General features: G+C 42.0%; 1 long non-coding RNA gene and 1 pseudogene across 1 annotated transcript in view; both read left to right on the top strand.

Annotated features, from left to right (window-relative positions):
• Nucleotides 1-9,332, top strand: part of LOC114047351 — an 18,004-nt gene extending 8,672 nt beyond the window's left edge. Inside the window, exons 3-6 of the long non-coding RNA XR_003569590.1 lie at nt 456-597; nt 1,978-2,082; nt 2,534-2,683; nt 8,868-9,332. This is a non-coding gene — a long non-coding RNA (uncharacterized LOC114047351). The remainder of the gene's footprint in view (nt 1-455; nt 598-1,977; nt 2,083-2,533; nt 2,684-8,867) is intronic.
• Nucleotides 9,333-12,515: 3,183 nt separating this feature from the next.
• On the top strand, nt 12,516-12,920 carry LOC114047331 (annotated as a pseudogene).
• Nucleotides 12,921-26,487: the final 13,567 nt, after the last annotated feature.

Below are 26,487 nucleotides of genomic sequence, written 5' to 3'. Positions count from 1 at the left end.
AATCCATCCCCCAGAAAGACCCTTTTTCTGGTGGGGAAAGTGGACCTTGGCACGGGGCAGGTGAGGGAATAGGCTTGTATTACATGCACAGCACAGAACACAGGAAGACTAGGAAGTGCAAGGACAGTGGTCTGAGGACAGCCAAAAGGAGGAAGCATGTTCCCATGGGAAAGCAGTGCACTTCTCTGGATGCGGATGTCCTGGTACAAGACTCCAACAGCTATATCCTAGTTACAGCTCTGCTCAGGAGGCACAGTGGTCCAGCAGCTGAGCAGACAGGAAGTACTCTAATACTCTATTGAGCCCCAAAACCCAAGTTTCCTCTTGGGTAAAATGGCAATAATACTTGTACTACTTACCTCAAAGAATTTTCTTTTTAATTTTTAGGAAAATGTTTCATAAATCATATATTTCTACAGACATAGCAAGTATGATTTCAAGGAATTTTTTTTCAGTTTTTTCCCAGGAACTTATAAATCAGGATACTATTCAGATCCTAAAAGATTTGCCTCTTTACGAAGCCATGAGGAAGAATCAGGTCAGCAGCATCCCCTTGGTTGGAGGCCTTGTCAGTGGTTTTCTGAAGCAGGTTTTACGGTGAGCAGTTGGGTGACACCAAGCACATCCTGATATGACTCAGTCTCTGGAGGGAAAGATTTCAATGTCACTTATTTACAATAATAATTAGTTGATTCAATTCAATAATATTTATTAAGTACTATATACTATATATTGTGCTAAGCAGGGAGATACCTTGCTCTTAAGGAGCTTAGAGTCTAACTGACCCAGGAACAAAGAGAAAGCAGTACAAACAGCCCTGGATTCAGCCCTGGGACTTGGGTTCAAGCCTCTTAAACATTCTGGACCTCAGTTTCCCAATCTGTAAAATAGAGTGGAACTAGATAATCCAGGAGGTCTAAATGTACATCTTCATGTATAATCCCATGTGTGTGATAGAAAGTGTGTGAGAGTATGTCAGAGAGATAAAGTGCATGTATGAAGCGAGGAGGGAAAAGTTGGGAATGAGGGGTTTATGTAGCATCAACAGGGCAAGACCCATATCAAAGTCTGACATTTGTACTTGAGCACATATTTATGTGCTCTTTCTGTCTCTCTGTCTCTGTTTCTCTCTGTCTCTCTTACTCTTTCTGTCTCTCTCTCTCTTTCTGTTTCTCTCTCTTCTCTCTCTATTTCTCTCTGTCTCTCTCACATATAAACACATGTACACTCACACACAACCCCCTATGTGGTACCTTGAATGCGTGACTATCTCCTCCAGAACCAGACCCTCAGTTTAACGGACAATTCAGCACAAAATCAGTCCCTATACTCCCTCAAGATCAAGACTGGTATGTATGTGTGTATGTGTGTGTGTGTATGTGTATGTTAATGTATATTTATAAAAAAATTTAATTAAAAAGTATTCTTCAAAGAACTCTTCTGCATGTCAGGCCTTAGGCAGTTCCTGCCCTTGTACACCTTAGCTCTTATTCTGTACATGTATGTGAAAGAAATGGGGTGAGTGTGTTTATATGTATATGTATACATGTGTGTTTGTGTGTACATGTGTGCATGTGTGCATGTGTGTTTGATGAAATTTTGCTCTAGAATCAATGACCTTTAAGGTCTCAGAGATTCCAGGATTCTGGGATTCTATACAGTTCTAACAAGAGGGCTAATTCAGTTAATTCAGTAAAAAAAAAATCAAACAAAGTAGTCATTTGGCATTCCGTGACATTCTCTTTCACTAAGGTGTGAAATAAGGCCATTTAAAAATCACTACCACAAGAAAGCATGCTTGGGGCCTATGGTTTATATTTGCTCCCTATGATTTGCTTTTTGTACATGAATGAGTTATATGCAAACTCCCTCTCTCCCATTAAGAAGGAAGACACCTTGGTCCCAAGACAACATTGTGGCTCTAAGAGTAAGGAGCCTGGGCCTCATCCTTGCTTGACTGTCATTCTCCTCTTGCAGGCTGAAAGTCACTGAGGCTACCATTCCCCAACTGGCATTTCAACTTTCTGAGGAGGGTCATCTCTAGATTAGGATCCGCCTGGATATGGTGGCTGGCCTTAATACGTGAGTAATCCCACCAAGGGTTTGGGCCACCTCCTTCATTAAAGTGGGGGCCAAATGGAGTAGCACTTGTCCAAAGTAGGGCTGTACTCCCCATTCCTTTTCCCTGGGGTCCCTTGGCTTTCTACCCCTGTTATTGAGCCCAGGCTAAATCCAATCTCACCTAAGTCCTTGAGGATATGGCATATCTGGTAGCCATAGATATGACGAGGGGTCTGGGCATGAAACCTAGCTAGTCTACATGGGAGAGAAAGTCAGGAAAATAAACTCGAGAGAATAGTTTCACAGCTTCTGGCACAAACCTGGCATTTTTACAACTCCCTGCCCTGGGCAGACACTCAGCGCTCCCTATTTCCTCCTGCCATCTCTTTAGCTAAGTTCCACCTGCTGAGTTCTATTGGGAGACTGGGTGAGGCTCAGGGTAATTTCTTGGAGTTTCTCTATTCCTTTTTAGCATAATTACCAAAAAACTCATTGAGCTGCACATGGAAATCGATGTCATAGCTGAAGTCCGTTCGAAAACTGACTATCAAGGGAACTCTCATTTAGTCCTTGGACAGTGTACCAACAGCCCCATTAACTTACATATCACTCTTCTACGAAAGTGAGTATTTGTCATTTAATAACTAAGAACTTTTTTTCTTATATGAAGCAATTGGGGTTAAGTGACTTGGCCAGAGTCACACAGCGAGTGAGTGTTATGTGTCTGAGACTGGATTTGGACTCAGATCCTCCTGACTCCAGGGCCAGTGCTCTATCCACTGTGCTACCTAGCTGCCCCCAGTAACTAATAACTTTTTACATGTAGACAGCACTTGATAATTCTTCAAAGTACCTTCTTATCCATCTGATTTGATTCCATACTTTATCGAAGGAGTCACCTTTATTTTTTCCAAATTACATAAGATGAAATTGAATAGAGATAAATGTGCATTCTTACACTTTGGTTAAAAATGTACCAACTTTGTAAGTACGAGATGAGATAGGCATGGTTGTATGGCACTTTGTCCAAAAAAAAAAAAGATTTAAAGAGATGTTCAGTGGACTAGTCCTAAGTTTGATATGCACCAATATTGTGATATGGCAGCCAAGAAGGTTATTTCATCTTAGACTTCATTTGCAGAGGCATAATATTCAGGACTTGGGAGGAAAGAGTCATATTGTATCCTGCCCTGGTCAAACCAAATATGGAATACTGTGTTGATTCATGGGTAGCCAACTTTAGGAAAGACAGCTATTTCTGTCAGGGACAGAATTGTTGTTATACCCCAAAACAATCAAGAGAATGTCAACAATGATTGGTCTATATCTCCTTCCAATCTCTACAAAATTGTATAAGGGTATATTCCACATGTATATTGAGGATATTGAAGTCAAGAAAAGGAAACAGGTAGTCTTTCATAAACAATGTTAAACAGCAGAGCACATGTTTGTAGCCCCCCAAAATGAGTGAAAGCAGCAAATAATATAGGATCTCATTGTTCTTTTTGTTTGTTAACTATTTTAAAAAAGCATTTCATTTGGTAGAGTAAAATGTGCCCTGTAAAATCTTTTCTCTAATAGAGTGTATCTTATGCATGTGTTAAAATCATATGATTGATTGAAAATGCAGCAGTAAATAAAAAACTCATGCCAAATGAGTTATAAAACACAGAGATGAATCTCACCAAAGAAGTTTTCTGTCATATAGGATGTCAGTTGCAGGATCCAAACTCAACAGAGATTTTTTTTGAGGTGCTCCAGATGTTCCTCTTTGCAAATAATATTGTTCTGATTACATTAAATCTGATAACACTCCTGAGCCTTTTAAGTGAGACCCACATTAGCTAAACACAAACAAACAAAAANTTTTTTGAGGTGCTCCAGATGTTCCTCTTTGCAAATAATATTGTTCTGATTACATTAAATCCGATAACACTCCTGAGCCTTTTAAGTGAGACCCACATTAGCTAAAAACAAACAAACAAACAAAAACCCCAACAACTCTTCACATGGGAAAAAAATGGATGATGAATGCATATGTAATTGTATAGAAAATCCATAGAGCTTGTCTATCATAAATATAACTTAGACAGTGAAGAGAAAGTGAAGTTGGCCAAGAAATGAACTGAAGGAAGCAAGAGGACTGGGCTGAACGGCACAGTGCTTTTAGTGATGCCAAGTATCTTGCTCACACAAAAGTCGATCCTTTCACCATAAATACATCTCCAGTGATGTTGTATGGCTCTGACTAATGTAGTAACATATTCTTCAAAGAATTAAAGTTTTAGGTCACCCAAGAGGCCATGGAGAAGCACATTGTGGATGTGAATGTGATGAATTATATTATTAGAGTTTCAGCTGTTTATAGGAGGCACTAACTTCACTTATAAGTTCTCAAGCTACTTGCCTAATTACCATAATAAATCTAATCAGCACAAGTGCTAGAGTAGTCCAGGTGTATGTTTGAATATTTTCTTATAAATAATAAAATTTCAACGTCTCTTAATCAGTTAAGCTCAGAGCTCCTACTCGAGTGTATCAAATATGTTTAATTAAGCTCGGGTTTGCAAGGTATTTCATTTTGGGTTACATCTTTAGGGCCTTGGCTTTTTGGAATGTGGTATTCCATTCTTGTTTGTAGTCTCTGGTGGCTGAATAGTTCTGGGTTATTGAATTTCTATACTCAGAAGTTCTGGGAACATTTCTTGTGTTATTTCTTATATTATCATATTCAGGCATTTTTGCTTCTCATGTTTTTTCTGGGAAGCAAATGATTCCTAAGTGGTTTCTACATATCCTGACTTTGAGATCAGTTTGTTTTGCTTATGTGCAGATTGTTCTTTCATTGTTACTGCTTTTTTGTTTTCCTTCCAGATTCCTTTACTTCAGAGTATTGGTATTGCCCAATAAGTTTTTCTTTGCTTCTTTAAAGAGACTTGACACTCTAGATTCAAGTTTTTCTCCTCTGTTAATTATTTCTCCTGTGCAGGCCACAAATTCTGCCCTTTGTTACTTTCTTGCTTCTTTCAAGATTCTGATTTCTTTCTTGAACCATTCAGAAACATTGTCTTTCTGACTTCTCCTTTTGTGGGAGTCCCCTAAGGGTTGGAGCCCAAAGGTCTCTCATTCTTCTCCCACACTGGGGAATTCACTTTTCATTGGCCTGGGGAGGTGGGAGAGGGTGAAGGAAACATGTTCATTTCTGCAGTAGCTTAAAGAGCATTGGACTACAAATCAAAAAACACTCTCTAGTTATACAACTGTGGACAGGTTACTTAACTCCTCATTTTCCCATTTCCTTATCTGTATAATAATAACAATTACACTACCTATTTTTCATTATGAGGAAAGAGTTTTCAAAAATTCAAAGGCTTATATAAGTGTGATGTGTCACTAAGTCATCATTGGGGCCGTGTCAAAGTCTTTTGCAATATGATATTCAGTTTGTTTTCTTATAATCAATGAATTCTTGTTTTTTGGGGGGGGGAACAAAACCCCCCAAACTTCTCAAGGTATTAATAACATCAAATAGCCATTAGGAACAATTTTGATAAGTTAAATTAGACAAGTATGTATTTCAATTATCTAGAAATACACAGCTTTGTAATAAACAGAGAAAGTTCTGGGGCAAAATGTGCTTTACATTTTACCAAATCTTCAGTGTTCACAAAATTGTTTGAAGCATCAAATGACCTAAAACACAGCTTCATCTATTCCCAACAACTGGCCTTAGTAGCAATGAAACAGAGCAACAGTAATCTATTGAAAATAATAACAACAATAACAATAGCAGCAATAGGGCAGCCAGGTGGCACAGTGGATAGTGCACCAGCCCTGAAGTCAGGAGGACCTGGGTTCAAATCCGGCCTCAGACCAAACACTTGACACATACTAGCTATGTGACCTTGGGCAAGTCACTTAACCCCGATTGCCTCACTAAAAAAAAAAAAAAAACAAAAACAGTAGCAGCAATAATGTAGCATTAAGGTTTACAAAGTGCTTGACATATATAATCTCATTTAATTCTCATTCCTTTATTTTTTACTAATCTTTGAATAAATTAATTAATGAACCATTATTTATTAAGCTCTTGATATATGTCAAGCACTGTGCTAAGTACTAAGGCTACAAATACAAAAGCAACAAAATTTGCCTGCCCTCAAAGTACTTACATTCTAGTCAGGGAAATCATACTCATAGAGGAATTGTGGAGAGGAATGATGAATAAAGTCACAAGGGAGTATGACACACTCCATTCAGAAGCAATGGCCAAGTTAATTTGATCATGACTCATGGTTCCAAAAAGGGAAAGGACATTTTGAAGGAGGAGGCAGAAGAGGTTGGAAGAAAGTAAAGCATGGCTGAGACTTTCCAGAAATAGTGCCTAGAAGAGGTATCCACTAATTAGGAAAGGGGATGCCTCAAAGCTAAAGTTCATCCTGGCCGTATTCTCTGGTAAGGGCATTCTGCTCTTTGGCAAGGAGATTGCAGTATGGACAGAGAGGAGGGAGTCCTTTAATATGACAGTAGAAACGGCTTTCTATTTTTGATAAACTCTGACAAACTTCTGGGGATTGTGATCATCTTTGGCTCCTTAGATGATAAATATAGGGACAGAGAAACATAATTTATGTCTAGGAAATAAAACAACAACAACTTAACTGTTTTTTGAACTAGCTCACTAAACCACAAGAAAATGCGATTATCTGTTTTCTGTAGTAGCAGAAAGTTCATTTTCCTGTGACTTCTGCAGATGTTGTTGCTCAGTGGAGTCCTTTTCTTTGCGACCCCATGGACTAGTCTGTGCGGTTTTCTTGGCAAAGATGCTGGAATGATTTGTCATTTCCTTCTCCAGTATGTCTTTATTTTACAGATGAGAAACCGAGGCAAATAAGGATTAAGTGACTTGCCCAGGGTGTGTCTGAGGTCAGATTTAAATTCAAATCTTCCTGACTCTAGATCCAATGATCTATCTACTGTACCATCTAGCTGCCCCACTGAAGATGTTGGCAGTGGTCAAAAAGGGATAAAATATTCAGGTCTCCTTATGTTCAGTGGTCTTTTAAAAATGTTTTATTGATACTCCTTTGTTTATATTGCTTTCAGTTCCCAATGACTACCCCATTTCCCAACACCACCCTCACTCCCCCCCCCCCCCAGAAAGAACCTTCCTTTATATAGCAAATAAGGAAATTGACATTTTGGCCATTTTTTAAATGCATGCCTCATTCCACATCTAAAATCTATCACTTCTTTGCCAGTAGGTGAGAAGCACGCTTCATGACCCATTAGTCTTTTGAAATCACAACTAAACCCTATGCTCATCAAAATTTTGAAGTCTTTTAATGTTTTTTTTTACATTTTCAATGACTCCTTTATTCAATCCTTATGCTATTTTACCCTTCTATAGCTTTTCTGACCCATGTAACCATTTCACCTTACTAGAACAGAGATGACAAACTTGCCTGAATGGATATACTTCCTGAATAGGACCCAACCAGATTAAAATAAAGTGTGCAAATATTTAACAAAATAAAAAAAGATGCAATAGAATATAGATAATGTTAATGTGTGGTTTTCTAAGTCAGTATGCAGGGACCCTTACGTAAGGTTTAGTGGCCCCATTTCTATTGGAATTTGACAATACTGTACAAACTACTCTTGGCCTTTAAAGACAGCACGATGTGGTTGATTCTCCTCCTTCTCCTCTAGTTGCCCCTTCTCTACTTTCTTTACTGGCTTTTGTTGTTGTGGTGGTGGTGGTTATTTAGAACTGTCTGACTCTTTGTGACCCCATTTGGAGTTTTCTTGGTAAAGATGCTGTTTTGCCATTTCCTTCTCTAGCTCATTTTACAGATGAGGAAACTGAGGCAAACAAGGTTAAATGACTTGCTCAGGGTCACACAGCTAGTGTCTGAGGCCAGGTTAGAACTCAGGAAGATGAGTCTTCCTGACTCCAGGAGAGAATTTGGAACAAAGGTCAGCTCTCTATCCAACATAACATGCTGTTTCTTTTCATATTAATATACATAAGTAAATAGGTGTGTGTGTTTATATCCATGTATATATATTCATATTGTATAATACATAATATTTGTACATATATTATATATCAAGTAATATTGTATGTAAACACTCCACTAAAATCTATTCCTATGTTTTATCATAACCTGGCAGCAACCCTAAGTTCTTAAAGACTGTTTAAGAAAAACACAGGTTCTTACAGATCCTACCAATCTGGAAATGTTTCTGTAATGGCCAGGTAATGGATTGTACATCTCCTGTCCAAGGACCAGCTTAGTAAAGTTTAAAGAAATTCATCACCCAGTGAGTCTTGGGTTGAAGGGGTTTTTCTGGCCACAGCAACCCTCAAAGGCCTTTTATTAAGTTATAGATGTGGCAATGTGGAGTAGTGGAGAGAGCTCTGGACATGGATTCAGGAAAAGCTGGGTTCAAATTCTACCTCAAACATTTAATAGTTGTATAAGTCTAAGCAAGGTTCAACTTCTGCTGCCCAATCATCTTCATCTATAAAATAAAGATAACAATTGCATCAATCTCAAGGGGGTATTGGGAAGATAAAGTGAGATTATGTATATGAACTTTAAAGTTCTAGATGAATGTGAACTCTTCCTAATTGATCTATATCAGTGGACAGAGTCTCCACACCAACACCATTACAGAGTCTCAAAATATTTATGTAGAAGCATCATTTGGTACTGTTATAGTTATGATATCTATTATATATATATATATATGTATATATTACTGTTGGTTTTCATATTTCTCTGTTTTATTTTGGACAGGTTCTCCTTTGCAATCAACTTCTTGGCTAACAAAGTCATTAGTGCCTTGATCCCAGCACTGCCTACTTTAGTGAAAAAGGACGTGAGTGTGATGCCTTTTCCTTATGGGTGGGAGAGCATAGCATTGTGGGAATCCATTCACGCCAGTAACTGACCTGGTGACCTCTGCTCTACAAGGGCAATGACTGGGCCATTCTCAGGAAGAAGCAGTCATTTCAGTTGTGAGAACTGAACCTTGGGTAATGAATTAGTGAATACAATTTGACCATGTTTGTTTCAACTGGGGGGGAAAAAAGGAAGACTTAGGGATTGGTACGAGCACTGTCTTCAAACATCTGGAAGGCTATTGTGATAAATAGGGATTCTTAACCTTTTTGTGTCATGGACCTCTTTGCCAGTCCAGTGAGTGCTATGGACTCCTTCTCTGAATGTTTTTAAATGCATAAAATAAAATATGCAAGATTACAAAGGAAATTGTTTATATTGAGATATAATAATTAAAATATAAAATTAAACAAAAACCACCAAGTCTGTGAACCCTATATTAAGAACTCTTTGAATTATTCTTAAGGCCAGGGACTCTCTTGATTTTTATTGGTATTCCCAGCACTTGGCACAGAGTTTGGCATATAATATTGTGATAAGTGTTTGTTCCTTCATTCATTGCTACTTGGCTCTAGGAGGTAGAAGTAGGAGCAATGGATGGAAGCCCCAGGGGAATCAGATTTCAGCTCATTGTAAAAATTTCCTAACAATCAACACTATCCCAAAGAGGAGCTGATTGCCTCAGGAGGTATTGGTCTCCTCTTTGCTGGAGGTCTTCAGATAGAGGTTGGTTAATTGCTTGTGAGGGATATTTGAGACAGGATTCCTGCTTCCCACGGGGGTTGCACTAGATGCCCTCTGAGTTCCCACCCAACTCTGATGTTTTACCAAATTCTACAGCTGACTAGACTAAATATTTGGACTGCCAATAATCATATGGGTCAGACAGCAACCTAAAGTCTTGTTCAAGAAGAGAGTTACAACCTGACCTTTGCCTCCTTTGTGGCCATATTGTGCTTTACTACAAAACAACTCCCATCTTACAACTCCTTTGTTGGGCCGTCTTATGTGAAGCAATGTTATGTTGTGATAGACCCTCCGTTAGGGACCCAGGGGCACCACGCCCCGGGGCCTCTGGCTCAGCTTCCCCTAACGGTTGTTACAACACCCTGGGTGAAATCCTCAAGGGGGGGGGGTGCAACATCCTGTTCTGTAAATAACCTGCTCCCTTCCCGGCACCCCACCGGACCCTGTTCCCTTCCCGGCACCCCACCGGACCCTGTTTTGTAACCGGACAGTATAAATATCTCAGATGAAACCCTCGGTGGGACGGCCCCTGGGATGCACGCCTGGGGTCCGTCGCCGGCCGGCTCAAATAAACGCGCTCTCAATTAAAGTCAATTGGGTGTGATGCTCTGATTTCTCTCGGGCGTCCAGTTCATTTGGAGGTTCCACCGAGATCGCCCTTTGGGCCAGCTGCTTCGGCGTTGCTGGAAGGCCGGGGTGGGACGTGTTCAGGGGATGGCCACCAGGAAGATGTGCCCCGGCCCCGAACACTGACTTATCCCGTGCGAACCAGCCCGCCCCGTATTCTTCCTCTAAATTTCTTAATTGGGCACCGAGCGCTCTGGTCTCAGTCTGATCGGTGAGTACTCAACGGAAGTAAGTGGCCTGGCTGGACTCAGCTGTAACGCCCTTACTGACCTCCACGGGACGCCGTGTGAGAGTCCTGATTATCTGTAGTCTGGCGCCGCATGTTAATGTCTGGAGTGTTGTCTTAACTGTTTATGTCTGTCTTATATGTTTTATCCGTCTGTGATTGTCCTAATTGTTCGCCTCTTTCCGTTCGTGATGGGTCAGGGGCCGTCAAGCCCCACACCGGGGACCCCTCTCTCAATCGTCCTACAGAATTTCAAACAGTTTTGGCGTATTGCTGAGGGATATGGGTTTCAGGTTACCAAAGAAAAAAAATTGTCCACTTTTTGTCAACAAGAATGGCCTACATTTGGGGTTGGGTGGCCCCCGGAAGGGACGTTTGACGTGACCATTACTGGGAGGGTCAGGAAGATTGTTTATGGGACCCCTGGCCATCCCGATCAGATCCCATATATAACTGCATGGTTAGATTTTAAACCCCCATCAAAGCCACTCCGGGTTCAAGCTTTGTCCAAAGTCCTCTCCTCTCTTCTCCTTTTTGAAAACCTGGACAACATTGGCCATTCTCTTATTCCGGAGTCTATTTTTTCTCCCCTTCATTCCATCCTTCTTATGCTACCCAACTAATTTTATGTATAGCAGCGATAATGTTATTCGTGTGCTCAAAACCCTTCCCTGACTCCTCGTTTTCTACCAGGTAACATTCATACTCTTTTGACCCACACTTTAGGCCTTCTCCGATGTTACACAACCCTACCAATACTCCAGGCAGAAGGAACTAGTCTTTCTTACCTGAATATACACTGCAGTTCTCCCTTAGGAGCTTTTCTTTACACTGTTCCTTCTGCCTGGAATGTCCTCTTTCCCATTCTTTATTGGTTGAATTCCAATTCATCCTTTAAAGTTTGATTCCTCTATGCCAGCTCCTCTGAACTCTTCCCCAATTCCTTTCCGTGAGTAACCTTCCCTGCTTTCCACTGCACCCCACCTTACATAGCCTTTTAAAAAAGGTAATATGACTGCCTTTTGTCTTTTTACACCACACTTAGTTTCTGATACAGCCCCATTCTACATCGAACTCTTCCTTAGAAAAAAAGAGAAATAGTTAACAAAAGCAATTAACTAAATGACTGAATCTGCAACATTTCATACCCACAGTCCTTTAACCTTTTCATTAGGAGAAAGAAGTGTATTTCATTTCCTTTTCTGTGGAATCATGATTGTTCCTTGTAATTAATTAATCTGACTTTAACTCCCCCTTGGTGTTTTCATTTACATAACTGTAATCATTGTATGTATTGTTTTCCTAATTCTGTTTATTTTGCTTTGTATCTATTCATCCACATCTTGCTACGGTTCTCCTAATTCTTCCTCACACGCCATTCCTTACATTTCTTGTATTGGATTTTTCTATCATATTCATATACGGCAATTTGTTCATCCATCCCCCAGTCGATGAGCACCCACTTTGTTTCCAGGTTGGGTTTTTTTTTTTTTTTTTGGCTACCATTAAAAGTGCTGCCTCGAATGTTCTGTTATAACCAGATCTGTATCTCTGTCTTTGTTCTCTTTGGCATATATGTCCAGTAGAGGGCTTACCTGGGTCAGAGTGGATGAACAATACAGTAACTTTTCTCACACAGTTCCAAAATGTTTCCAGAATTCACAGCCCCACCCATAGTGCATTGGTATACCTGCCTTATCACAGCATCTCTAACACTTGCTATTTCTATTTTTTAAAATTATTTTTGAAAATTCTGTGATTATAATCAAACAGTCACTCAGTCAACAAGCATTTACTATATGCCTCATGCTGTGCTAAGTTCAATGAAACTTCAATGTTGTTTTAATGGACATTTCTACAATTAGTCATTTGGAGCATTATTTCTTGTGGTTTATTTTTCTTCTTTTGAAAATTGTTGCTTTTTTCGGTTCCTGGCTTCCAAGATGACCAAGAAGAGGAGGAACAACAGGCGCCCCAAGGAGGGCCTCGGCCACGTGCGGGCCACCCGCTGCACCAACTGCACCCGCTGCGTGTCCAAAGACAAGGCCATCAAGAAATTCGTCATCCGCAACATCGTGGAATCCGCGGCCGTCAGGGACATCTCCGAGGCCAGCGTCTTCGACTCCTATGTGCTGCCCAAACTGTATGTGAAACTGCATTACTGTATGAGCTGCGCAATCCACAGCAAGGTAGTGAGGAATCAGTCCCGGGTGGCATGAAAGGATCGAACACCCCCACCCTGCTTCAGACCTGCTGGTGCTGCCCCCAGACCCCCTCCAAAGCCTATGTAAAGAGTTATCTGCCCATCAACATTCCTGAACTGATCAGAGGAAAATAAAATGGTTGGTCAACCTTAAAAAAAAAAAAAAGAAAATTGTTTAGATCCTTTGTTCACTCAGCTATTGGGAAATGGCCCTTGTTCTTTTATATTTATGTCAGTTCCCCATATATCTTGCCTTTCGGGATTTTATCAGAGAAATTTAATTGAAAGATCTTTTCCACTCAGCAGTTTTTCTTCTTATCCAAGCTGCTTTGATTGTGTTGGTACAAAAGCTTTTCAATATTATGTTAAAAATATTCTATTTTATCTTTTAAGATTACTTCTACCCCTTTTTTGGTTAAGAAATTCATTCCTTAGCCATAGTGATAAAACTTACCTCCTTCCATTCTACTCTTTTTTTTAATGATGTAACTTTTATGTTTAATACACACACACACACACACACACATATATGTGTGTGTGTGTGTGTGTGTGTGTCTCCATTTGAAGCTTGTGGTTTATGGTATAAGATTTAGAACTGTCTCTGACAAACTGCTTTCCAGTTTTCCTGTAATTTCTTGATAAAGAGGAAGTCCTTCCCACATTCATTTGCACCCTTGTGTTTGGTTGCTCTGTGCTGGGCTACTTATTGCTCACATTGTGTTTGTATGCTTTGTGTATTAGTTTGTCTAATAGTCACCTGTGTGTCTCATCTCCTTAAGAGACTGTAAGCTCTATGAGGGAAGGGGCTGTAACTCATCTAGACTTCCATTTCCCCCATGATCTGCCATAATATTTTGTCAAAAGTTGGCGCAATATAAATGGTTGATTAGTTGGTTGCTTGTTTTCAATTCTGTAAGGACACAGTTGAACTGGTTCCATAAAACTCCTGTGGCCCTATGGGGGAAGGAAGGGCATCCTCAGGTAAGGGAATCTCTTTGGCCACAAGTGTGTTTGCCTTTGGGCCAGAATTCATCCTTCAGCTGCCAAACTCTGGGACCTTCCTCCTCTCTTTAATGCTGAGAAAAAGGAAGGATGGGGATGTTTGAGGGAAGAGGACTCTGACCTTTGCAGTGTGGGAATGAACATTTTGATAGGGAGTATTTCCCATTAGAAGTGTCATTAAGAGCTGTCTCTACATTTACATTTGTAATTATCTCCTGCAAATCATCCTGTGAGGGGGTTTGGAGGGAGCCCTTCTGAAGGTTGTCAGCCCCCTTGTTTGGGAAACCTAGAGTACTCTAAAGGGTCAGGGAACAGATCAACAGATACTGGCTTGGTGTCTAAGAGGGGCTTGCATCTGTTAGTCAATGGAAATAATGAGTTAAATGGGGTTTGAATGGCAGTATGTTAAGGCATATTCTTTCCATAATCACTCTAAAGGCTCATTATAGCTCTTGGATTTGTGCACTAATAGGAGTGTGAGTACATTTGCTATCTGCACTAATCCTTTCTCTTCCTGATGAGTCTTACCTTGTGGCAGAGGGCATTTCATTCATTGGCTTTCCTGCTAATTGGCAAAGAAAACTTTGTGGAAGTAGAGTTCCTTCTCATGTCATTGGGAGGCTTTTTGCTGCCAGCAGGGCCAGAAGACTGAGCTAAGTGTGTTGGAAAGAAGGTGCTGTGTTGTCCTTTGGCCGACCCTGCTTTTGGTCTACTTTTTCCTGAAGTCTAGGAAAGTAGGGGGAGCTTCTGATCATACCTGCCTTTACCTGATTGCTTCTTTCTTCTTCCCTTCTATTTGCCTTCCTCCTCCAAGTCAGAAATGCTGGATAAGCAGAGCTGGAATAGTGAGAGTTAGGGGTGTGGCCATGACAGAAGGTTGAGATAAAAGGGCACAATCAGAGCTAGGGTTTGTAATCTGAATTAGAGATTATGATCATTGTGAGCAAGGGTAGAGGATAGTTTCAAAGTGGTGAGATCATGGTCAGATTTGGTGAGATTTTGGGGTGTAGTCAGGGTTGGAGTTATAATGCATAGTCAGGTTTGGGGCATTATCATCCAGGTTGGAGAGACTGGGAGGGTTGGGAAAGGGTTGTATTGAGGGACCTGGCCATATATGGAAGTCATAGGGATGGATTTGTGATCAGGCAGGACTAAGAGTATAGTCAGAAATGGAAGCATGGTCAGAACTGGGGGCCTAGAGGAAGCAAAGGGGGTGTGGTCAGAGTTAGAATTAATGGTCAAAGTTATTGCCAGTATCGCAGGTACCAACACAGCTGTGGCAGTCACCAGGGGGTTGTGGTCTGAGTAGAGGGAAAGGGAAAATCATTTCTTCTCCTCCCTTAAATCATATGTTCAGTGGTGGGTGGAGCTAGAGGGATGTGTGTTTTAGGAATGTGGGATAAGAAACTGGCATCAAACAACGTGAATAAAACCTAATTTGCAGCTGGGTAGAAAAACTTGTAGGACCAAAGATTTACTTAAACCTGTCTACAAAGCTCCTTTCTTCCTGAGTGAGATTAGGGCCAAGGAGCTTAGCCATGCTTGCCACATAATATTTCACATTTGTATAACCCTTTAAATACATTATCTCATTTGAGTCTTACATCTGCCTGAGAGGTAAATGCTATTGTCATCTCCATTTTACAGACAAAGAAACCGAGGTTCAGAGAGGTTTGAATGACTTTCCCTAAATCACCTAGTTAATAAGTGTCTGAGGTAGGATTTTAACTCAGTTCTTCCTGACTCTAAGCCTAGTGTTCTAACCACTAGGAAAGACCATCTTTCTATACCTCTTGCTTTCTCTTTAATATGAATCCAATTGTGCGTAAAAGCTCTGTCGGCTGAAGGGGCACCATTTAGATTTAGGTGCTACTAGGCACGCAGGATCTACAAGGTAGATGACCTAAAGTGTGGTCTAATTTCTCCAATTTTGGCTAACCCCTCCATCTTGTCCTCTCCCATCTTCTCTAGCACACCATTCCTCTGCCTGCTCCAACCCTGTTTGGTCTCTTAGAAATAATTTTTTGCTGTGATCCCAGATTTTTTTGTTCCAAGTGAACGTCTGAAATGGTGAGTGTCCAGCTTGGAGTTTAAAAGGGAAAAGTTTCAGGCAGAGCCAACTGGGGATGGAGGCCTTGAAGCTGGCACGAGGCACAGGCATGTGAAAGGAGGCAGAGATGGGCAGGTCTGGAGCAGGAAAGGACTGATGGTCATAAGTAATGATTGGATCAATCAATAAAAAAGCCAAACGGTTCGAGATGGCAGTTCAGATATTGGGGGGGGATAAGGTGAAGCCTGGGGGAGCTGTTGGTATATGTGGGGGGGTCCCCTGTTTGGCAGGCTGGGGAGGCTGTGGGCTGCCTTCTTTCCTGACAGGGAGCCCTGCCGCTATCCTTCCAAAGGCCTCATGATGGAAAGAGTGAAGCCTAGAGAGAACAAAATAAAGACAAAAAGGCCCATGAGGGGTTCAAAGGCAGAGCCCAGACTAAGAATGAAGTTTTCAAGGTACGTTCCAAGGCGAGGACTTTTCATCTCAAAACCTTTGAATTGGGAATCAAGGCGGGAAAAGTTACTACTAGGTTAAAGTTTAAATGGCACAGAAAGGGTAGAAACGAAGATGAAACGTAGGCTGTCTGGCCAGGGGAACAAAGCATTTGGATCCTGGTCTCTGCACCTGGCTATAGAGTTTCTAAGTTCCTGCAGTCCCAGGGAGGAGGCGCAACAAACGGTCTTATTGTTCAGATTAAGAACTGAAGTAATTGAAAGGAAAGTTAAGCCAAGGAGAAGCAGCCATCATGTGTGACTGCCTGTATAGTTAAAAAATAATTTAAAGGGAAAGTGACTATCAAGCAGTTCCTATTATGGAAATACAATCATTGAAGAGAGAATGAGGGGGGAAAAGCCTTTATTCTTTGAAAAGGAGGGGTTTTTTTTTTGCCCTCAGCAAGTCAGACTTAAATATTATTTGAAAACCCAGTCATTTTCACAGACTTGTTTCACTCCCTAACTGACCAGGCTGGGGGAGGCCCTTTAAGGATATGTGTGTGTGTGTGTGTGTGTGTGCGCGCGTGTGTGTCTAATCTGGGAATGGGGGTGGGGGCGGAATGTGGAGGACTCTTAGGGTTTTGGCCACCTCTCAAGTTCCTCTGGTTTGGGGTTAGGGATCAGGATGTGATGCAGACCACCTTTCTAGAAGAACAAACCTCTTTTTACCAGCTCATTCCTCATCTCTTCCTGCTGCCTCTGTCATTGGAAAGGATGCATTGGTCAATGCCTTCCCTGACCCCCCACGGCCACCACTTTTACACCTTCCACCTCCCATGTCTGATTGTGTTGATCCGGTGCCACCTGGAATTTCTGTAGCCTTGATTATAGTGAACCTCACTCTTTCCTTTAAGTCCCTTCCCCTCCATGAGCCCATCCTCCCAGTAGCAGCTTGCTTATAGATTATAGAGGAATGAATCTAGAGTTGGAAGAAAGCTCAGAGAACATCTTATCCTGCCTCCTTCCCCATACAGATAAGGAAACTAAGGGCCAGGGAGGATAAGTGACAGCAGAAATTGTTCTGTTCTTTGTGTTTATGTCATTAGCACCTAGTTTACACATAGTAGGTGCTTAATAAATGCTGACTGATAGGTTGTTTACCCAAGGTCACACAGATAGTAGGCAGTAAAGGCAAGATTTAAACCCATGTCCTCAGATTCTACAGCCACTCTGTTGTGCTGAAGATGCATTCTATGCTTTGCCTTCCCTGAGAAAGTGGAAATTGAGACCAGAGATGGGAAGGGAGTCTGCTAAGTTCATACTGAGAGAGGAGCCAATTCTCCAAGTCAAGCCTCCTTATTCCCAGTTCAGAGTTTTTTCTGTTAGGGAATGCCTGGTGGATGGAATTCTCTGCCTAGCACCACTGAGGCTACCTCAGCCTCAAGTGTAATCTGACTTTAGGCCTCCATGAGAAGAATGGTGTTCATTTCCTTTAGGCTCTTTAGATCTGATCAAGAGTGGAGAGAAGACATAGATACAAGAGATATTTTGGAGGTGGAATGGAAACCTTGACTTTTCCCATTCCCACACTCTTCCTAGGTTCTTATCACCCCTGGGAGCCATGAAAATGCTCATGGTCCTGGAGATGCCAGGTCCTAGAGAAATTATATGAAGCCTAGAAAAAGACAAATGCTAGGGGAGCTCTGACCTCTCAGCACTGACCCTCCACTCCTCTGGGGCTCCAGAAATACACATACATCTTTCCTGGAATATGAATGGAAGCTGATTGAGATACTTAGGAAGGGGTGGGCTAAGTATAATCTAGCACAAGGTTTTTTGTTGTTGTTGTTGTATGTTTAATTTAATGGAATGGCTTTAGATAAGCTCTCACTGAGGGGAACCAAAACCCATTGACCCACAGTCATTGATACTTTCTTTGTGCCCTAGTACTAAGGATTCAGGCGTATTACAAAGAAAGGGTCTGTCTCCACAAAGAACCTTAAAGTATGAAGAGTATATAGAGAAGTAGAGAGAAGTAGGGATGGCATCTCAGATAGAGGACAGAATGAGTAAGGTCATGGAAGTAGGAATATAAATAAAATATCAAGTCACCTATTTCATAATTTTTTAGCTTGGAAAAGAGAAAACTTAGTGGGAAACTATGATCATGGTCTTTAGATAATTAAAGGGATGTTATGAAGGAGAGGCATTAGTCCTCTCATTTAGCTCCAGAAAGAAGAGCTAGGAGCAATGCGTAGAAGTTGGCAGAGGGCAGATTTTAGGTCCATGTAAACAAACACTTGCTAATAATTACAATCGTGCAACAGTAGAACTGTTTGCTCCAGTTGATAGTGAGTGCCCCATCATCAGAGTTCTTCAAGCAAACGCTTGTAGCAGAATCTTGTTTCCAGAGTGGGTTATCCCATATGCTCTCTGTGGTCCCTTAAGGTTCTGGGATTTTATCATTCCAAGTAGGAGTTACTCAGGATGGGCAGACATAGATGGGTTGTGATGGATTTGGCTGGAGGAGATCTATGTGAGCATTTGAGTGTTATATAACATTCAAGAGCATATTATCTTTCCATGCAGCAGCTAATGCAGCCTCAAGTCTCCCTTTGGCAGAAACTTTCAAAGTGTAGATGCTATGATTGCAAACAAGCAGATCATGGGAGACCAGCTTGCCAACTCTTGGAGGGCATCTTCCCAAAGAGTATTTTGCAAACTACCAGTCCAGAAGGACAGGTGTTCTACGCCTTCTAGCATGTTACCCACACTGGTCTGGCCCATCTAATCACATCTAGAACTTGCAAACTTGGATAAGAAGGAGGGCACTCATGACTGTAGCCTTTGGAGTCCGTGGTCCCGCCCAAGAGGACCGGCTAGCCTGGCAGAAGCCCAGGAGTGTGGGGTTGCCTGTATCAAGCACACACAGCCATTATCACACTCTCCTCAAATCTCACTTTTTTTTCCCTGCTAGCTCAGGTGTTGTACATCTGTGGCATGTTGGCAGCGCTCAGGCTGCAGTGTTGGGGAGCTGTCAGGTTAAAAGCTGGGCTGCTGTATTTGATCCCACGTGTAAGCTGTTTTATTTCCCTCTCTTCCCTTTACACGGCTTCGGTGTGCTTTTATAAATATTTTACCAGCCTTGCTAAAGTCTATTTCATCTCTCTCTTAAATGTATTAAATATAAATGCAGCAACAACTCCACCATAAGTCTCCCTTTGCCATCAAATACTCAAACTCCTGTTGAAGTAAATATAATTTGCTTTGTTTACTCCAGTTTAGTCAGAGCTTTATCTGTGATAGACACATCTCTTCCCTCTCCTCTCAACCACCCTAATCTCCTAGCTTATCCAGAGCCTGCCTTCTCATCATTTGGTGGTCAGTTGGGCTTTCTACCTTCAGGGTGTCTGAGGGAGAGACTCAGAGTCAGATGGCCTTGGAGGCCATCAAAGCGACCTCTCCGCCTCAGGAACTGGCCTGCCTTGAGAGGCATCATTGTCATCCAGGCATCCCCTGCCTTTCCGTCCTTCCTTCTTTCCTAAGGAGAGCCTTGAGCAGGCTCCAGGGCAGTGTGAGCACACTCATTTGGAAGGAAGGTAGCTTAACAGATCCACAGTGTGACTAGCACAAAGGGATGATGAGGTTTGCAAAGGGAGGGAGGGCACCATATTGTCTTGGAGAATGACACTTGGGGATGGCAAAGCTGAGCCCCCCAGCAATAATGACACATCCTCTGTTCATCATGATGTAAATGTAACCTGCAGTGTGACAGATTCATATCAACGAGGAGAGACAAAAGAGGCAGTTGGCAAGGTGGGCATCCCAGGCCCTGACATTAACTTTACTTCTCCTTTCCTTCACCTCTCCGCAGATGGGAGTTATAGAGGTGGTCAGATCTGAAAGGGACCTTTGAAATCATATAGTTCAATCTCTCATGTTTGCAGGTGAGGGGGCAGTGACTTGCCCAAGGTCTCCTAGCTTGCTGGTGATGGATCTGGGACTAGAAGCCAGATCTCCTAACTCTCAGTCCTGGGCTATTTCTGCCACACCACACTGCCTCCAACGACGGAACAAGGGTGTATTGTGCATCCCCTCTGTGTTACTGTTAAGCTCCATCAGTAATATACTTGGACTGGTGTTGGAGGGAGGCCATGATCAGGGTCTAGGTCATGACAGAGGTTATTCCTCTGAAAGAATTAGGATCCAGGGGAGTTTTGATGGACATACCTAGGTTATAAAGGTGACAATGATCATCACTCCTCTCCCTCCCTCCCTCCCTCCCTCCCTCCCCCTAACAGATATACGTGCTGCAAATGGCTTAAAATGATAGCAGATGTTTAAATGGACTCTAATGATACGGGCCAGGAGAGCTGGTGGTGACTTAGAATTCGCTCCTGGAAGCCCCTGAAAGTTCAGATTCTTATCCAAACACTCCAAAGAACCTGAGCCAGAACTCAGGCCTAGAAATCACAATCACTCTCCTAAAAGCTTTTGCCATCCTCCTATCTTCAAGTGCAGATGCCTAGGGAATAGGTCTGTGGTGTTTCAGTTCTTTTGGGTTCTGGTCCCACCTGGAATTGGGGAATACCAATGTGAGGGACCTTACAAACCCTGGTAAGGGTTTAGTGTGCACTTAGGGATGGGAGGAGCAAAGAATGCATTATGTGTGAGTGGGCATGTTGATGAGAGAGAAGATGACTGACCTGGAGCAATTAGTGACATCCTTCTTAATTAAGCCAATATCACCCTGCTCCTCTCCTTTCCTTTCCTCAAATCACCACTTGGCCCTTGGATACAATCACCTTTGCAAAGCACCACCTCAGAGGCTATGACTGGAAGAAGGCTTTCCTGGGTTGTGAGTTGTTAAAATGTAAATGATAGCAGTTATCTATCAGTTGCAAATAAAGTCTTTCAGCAATGGGAACTTAGAAGCTTATACTTCTTATCCCTGGGACAAAGATCATTTCCCCATCTCTGCTTTCCACTTTCCTTTTCCAAGGAGGGAGGCATGATGACTGAGGAGGAGTGGTCTTCCTGGCACTAATTGGCTTTAACTGAAAACATTTTTCCCCTCTACTTCTACTGATTACTGCTGGTAGGATTTGTTAGTTGGGTTACAACTTGGTTCTTTTTATCCATGCTTTGAGTTCTTTTGCAACCATCTCTCTGTCAGGAACAGCTTGTAAGTACTCTCTCCCTAAGGAGATGTACTTCTTGAGTTGCTGAGGTCAGGAAAGTTCAGGCCCTGATAGCTAAACCCTTGGTGAGAAACCTCTCTGAATTTCATTAGATTTGTTCTCATAGGATAGACACTGAGTACCCTGTTGAGTCCATATTAGAAGTCTTTTCACCTTGGTGCATTAGACTCATTGGATTTTGGAGCTGGAAAAGTTTGTAGAACAAAGACTGCCATGGTTGGAAGGGGTCTTAGACCACAAAACATACATAAGCTGTTAGAGCTGGAGAAGCCCTGAAAAAGCACCCAAATCTCTTTCAGAGGAAGATAATGAGGCCCAGAGATGCAACATGAAAATGACTTGCTCAGGATTTAACAATAGCTTATGCTCTGGGAGCGTTTGAGAATCTAGGGTCACCTGCACACCACCATGAGGCATCAGAGGATAACTTTAGGAGGTTTGAGGGGGCTTAGGAGGTGTGGAGCTCATAGACCAGGCACAGTATCATTCTTGCAGAGTAGGCAGGGTGATATTCTGTAATTCCACAGGATAACTGGAAGGGCCTTAGCCTGTGTATGGAGAGACTGGAGTTATAGTGCTCATTCTGGTCCAAAAGGTTCCCATTGATCATTAATGTGTAAGACGCCCCATAATTTTTGAGGAACTTTTGCATCTATGATCTCCTTTAATTTTTCCAGAGTCTTGTAAAATAGGTAGGACAGATTTTTTGTTAACCTCCATTTTGCAGATGGATAAACTGAGACCTTGAGAGATTTTTAAATAATTTGCTCAAGGTGACACAATGTCCTAGAGTCAAGACTAAAGGGCTAGCCCTGGGGTCATCACATTGCTCCTTAGAATTAATCCATTCAACAAACATCTATTAAAGGCCTACTGTATGCAGAACACTGGGTGGGGTGGGAGGATAACTCCTTCTTAGGGCTCATAGCCTAGCAGAAGGATAAGAGGGATAAGAGACAGTCCCAGTTATGATGATAAAACAAAGCGATGTCCTGGGGGGAGAATCATTAATCGCTGGAGGAATCTGGGAAGGCTTCATAAAGGATGCAACATTTTGAGTTGGCATTTGCTCATTGATGGTTACCTAGGGAAGGGGAAGCGCACTACAGTGAATGGTGCCCACGTTGAGGCATCTTCTGTCTGCAAAGTTTAAAAGGTTAATAGTTTTGAGTGGTAAATATCAGCTGTTTAGAAGCCTGGTTGAGGTTATGTCATGCCCATACAATGCAGGGGTTGGCAATACTTGGTTGGCATTTATGACAATGGATAGAAAAGAAGGAAACCCCTGGTGAGAGGTATTCCCCGGCTTTGGATTTTTCTTGCTTTCTATTGCCTTTGGCACTTGCTGTGAGCAGGCCATGAGAAATCAGCTCTCAAGAAGTTGAGTCACTGGCAAATGGAACCCACTTTTAATACAAAGTACTGGTGTCCATCTCAATTAGAAATTGGGAACCGCCAAACCATACGTAAGGATCCCTATGAGCTGCATATTATCTTAAGGGGAAAAATACTACATATTAACATTTTCAATGTTCTATTGCATTTTTATTTGTTTTGTTAAATATTTCCTAATTTCATTTTCATCTGGTTTGACAGTAGTTGTGGGAAGGGTTGCAGGATGTGGCAGCATGTTTGACACTTCTCATACAGAGTGCTTAAATGAAGTAGACTTTGGGTTTGATGGAGTCACAAGAGATAGGATTCTATGACTATACCAAGACCTTGGTGAATTATTAGAATCTGTGGGTGATGGGGAGATGGGGCTACAATACCTCTAACTTCTAGGATGGAGTCGAAGGCTGCCAAGGTCCCTTTCAACTCTGATATTCTCTAATTTTGTGATTTATTAAGATATCTTGCTTCTGGTCCCCTCCAACTTTTGAGGCTCCAGGTGTTACAGGGGGAGAAAGGGAAAGAGAAAGAGACAGAGAAACAGACAGAGACAGAGAGAGACACAAAGAAAGACAGAGACAGATATAAAAATCAAAAGAGAGAAAGAGATACTCACAGAGACAGAGAAATAGAGACACACACAGAGACAGAGAGATAAAAAGCAAAAGAGAGAGAAAGAAATAGACAAGACAGAGACAAAAAAAGACACACAGACACAGAGATTAAAAAGCAAAAGAGAGAAAGAGATACAGAGACACAGAGAGACAAAGAGACAGAGAGATAAAAAGCAAAAGAGTGCCAGAGAGAGAGAGACAGAGACAGAGACAGAGAGAGAGGGTTTCTGACCTTAAGATCCTTACATCCTACTGGATGAATTTATAACATGCACACAGATAGGAAATGAAAAAGAAAGTTTTTGGAGGAGAGAGGTTAGTAATGACTGGAGCAGATCAGGACAGATCTCAGGTAGGAGATGGTACTTGAGCTGAGCCTCTAAGGAAGGTAAGTATTCTGAGAGAAATAAGAAGAGGAGAGCTATCCTCCACAAAAAACATAAAGGCAAGAGATGGGATGCTGTGTGTAGGAAATACCATGGCTGAACGGATGGTGCATGAAAGGGAACAATATAAATCTGTATGGCAAGGCATAATGGAACCAGATTATGTTTAGCTCTACAGGCTAAACAAAGGGACTCATATTTTATGCTAGAGGCAATAGGGAGCCACTGGACTCCTAAAGCCAGGGAATAAAGTGGTCAGACCTGTTTTTGAAAGCAAGCCTCCTTCTCTCCCTGGTGGACTCAGAGTATCCAGAGTGTTGGTCAATGGCACTTTGCTGATGTTGAGATACCTGGCTTCCTATTGTTCCTTTAAAAAAAATCTTAAAAAGCTCATCACTGTGACATTCTGTATGTTGTTTCCTGGCATTCATAGATTTTTCTTGCTTGATCCTGTGGTTGAAGGAATGAATGTGAGATTTTCTAGCTTAATCAGTATTTTTTTCCCCTGCTTCCTTAAGTAGTCTTTGGTTTTCGTAAGCAATTTCATTGTTAAATGTCAGCCTAACAATGGGAATACTGAAATCTGACAGGTTTCAGAGAGCGTTTCAGATAGTAAGAGGTAACAGCTTTATTACTGGTTGATGACTGACCCATATTTCTTAACATGATTTCCCTGCTGTAACTCAAATTGAGTTCACGTTATTCTAATGATATCAGTTGACCTTGAGAGCTAGACCTAAAAGCCTGGGGTTATTCATCCCACTTCCACTATAGATTCTTCTGATGTGTTTAGAGACACAACCTGCTCCTTATGGCCCTGAAGGTGGGGAGAAGAAAAAAACTTACACACACAGACACACACACACAAAGGCATCCCCCCACACCTGCTCAGAATTTTTTTTTCAACACATCTGGGAGATTTTATCTCACAGGAGAATTTTTCTCTCAATTCAGCTTCTGTCACAAGCCTGAGCTTTTCCTACACAGACCCTTCAGGTTGGGGAATCTCACTAGGCCCCACTCTGTCCTGGTTTCCTTCCCAAGCACCTGGACTCCACCTGCTAGGAAGAGCGACTCCATCTCTGGATTTTTTGTGGGTGAATTTATACTTGGGAGAAAGGGAGAGAAAACATTGTGTGTCAAAGGAAAGAAGTGAGTGTGTGTGCACCTGAAAGTGGAATCAGTACAGGCTCTGAAGTAAGAGGAGCCAAGTTCAAATCTTGTCTCTGACAATTAGCACCTGTGTGATCTTGGGCAAGTTATCTAACCTCAGTTTCTTCATCTGTAAAATCAATGAGTTGGGTTAGGTGGTCTCTTAGGTTCCTTCCAGCTATAAAGCTATGATCCCAGAGACTGGTATCAGTGTTCTGAGTGAAATACATCTGCTAGGAGAAGGAGGCTGGAATAGCATTGAATTTACTAGGAATATTGGTAAAGATATGCAGCACCTTTCTGAGCTCAGGGTTGGGAAGTTGTGGAGCTCTCACTTAGAAGGCATGCTGACAGTGTGCCTCTCAGACCAGACACAAATCATTGGACAGGGCCATATTTTGTGATTCCACTGGATAGTCGGAAGAACCTTAGCAGGGGTATCTCAAAACCTAAGAACTACTCCTGGTTCCAGTATGAACTCAGTGTGTGACTGTAGGACAAGATGCTTAGACTCTTTAGGTCATGGATCCCTTGTAGTGAAGAGAGCATCTGATCCCGAGTCAGAGGACCTGGGTTCAATCCATCAATTAATCAATAAGCATTAAGAAGCAGCTACTATGTGCCAGGCACTATGCTAAGTGCTGGGGATACAAAAAGAGGCGAAAGAGAATCCCTCCAGGTGCTCACTGGTTCAGATCCTAATGTCAGTATTATTAGCTCTGTAACCTCAGTCAAGTCTTCCGTTTCCTCATCTGTAAAACAAGGAAGTTGGATTAAGCCAACCCAGGGTCCTTCTAGCTCAGAAATATTCAGTATGAGGGCACATAAATGGGGCTGTTGCTCTCTGCCCTCCCTCCCGCCCTCCTTCCTGGGATCATAAAGATATTATAAAATGATGGATGGAAAGGGTTTGAAAATGTTAAGAGCACGATGGCATTTAACAAAATACAAATGTAACTAAATGAGATTATTGGTTACACTGGGAATTTAGTTCCTACTGGTTTCTGCCTGAAAATAATGGAGAAGAGGAGAAAACAAGTCATTTTTAGCTCTTTTGGAACTAAAGCCTTGAATCTGGTCCCTGGTGTAGTTAAGTCTCTGAGAAGTCAAGATCATTTGCTTCCCCCCGCCCCCCACTCCTCCCCACCCTCCCCCATTTGCTTTTTCAACTCTCTATTTTCCCTCTGGGTTCTTTGGAATCATCAAATTCCTCATCCCTTCCAGATCAGGTGACTGACATTCTCCAAACGGGCTCAGATGCCCCCAGCTGCTCTCCCGACCCCACATTTAAGCAGGAGGGAAGGGTGATTTTCACCGGCTGGTGGAGAGCTCGCGATAAGCCAGGATACAATATTTCTTGAATCTTTGCCCTTGTTGAGCTCGAATGTGAAATTAAGCATTCAGACCTGGAAACCCCCAGTCTCCCGAGGATTCTCCTCTTTTGGAAAGAAGCACCTCTCAGCACACAATGGAACCATTGG

Source organism: Vombatus ursinus, unplaced genomic scaffold, assembly GCF_900497805.2.
Source record: "Vombatus ursinus unplaced genomic scaffold, bare-nosed wombat genome assembly UNPS02014786.1, whole genome shotgun sequence".
NCBI lineage: Eukaryota > Metazoa > Chordata > Mammalia > Diprotodontia > Vombatidae > Vombatus > Vombatus ursinus.
Note: the sequence above shows the minus strand (reverse complement) of the source record. Positions and strands in the feature narration are given on the sequence as shown.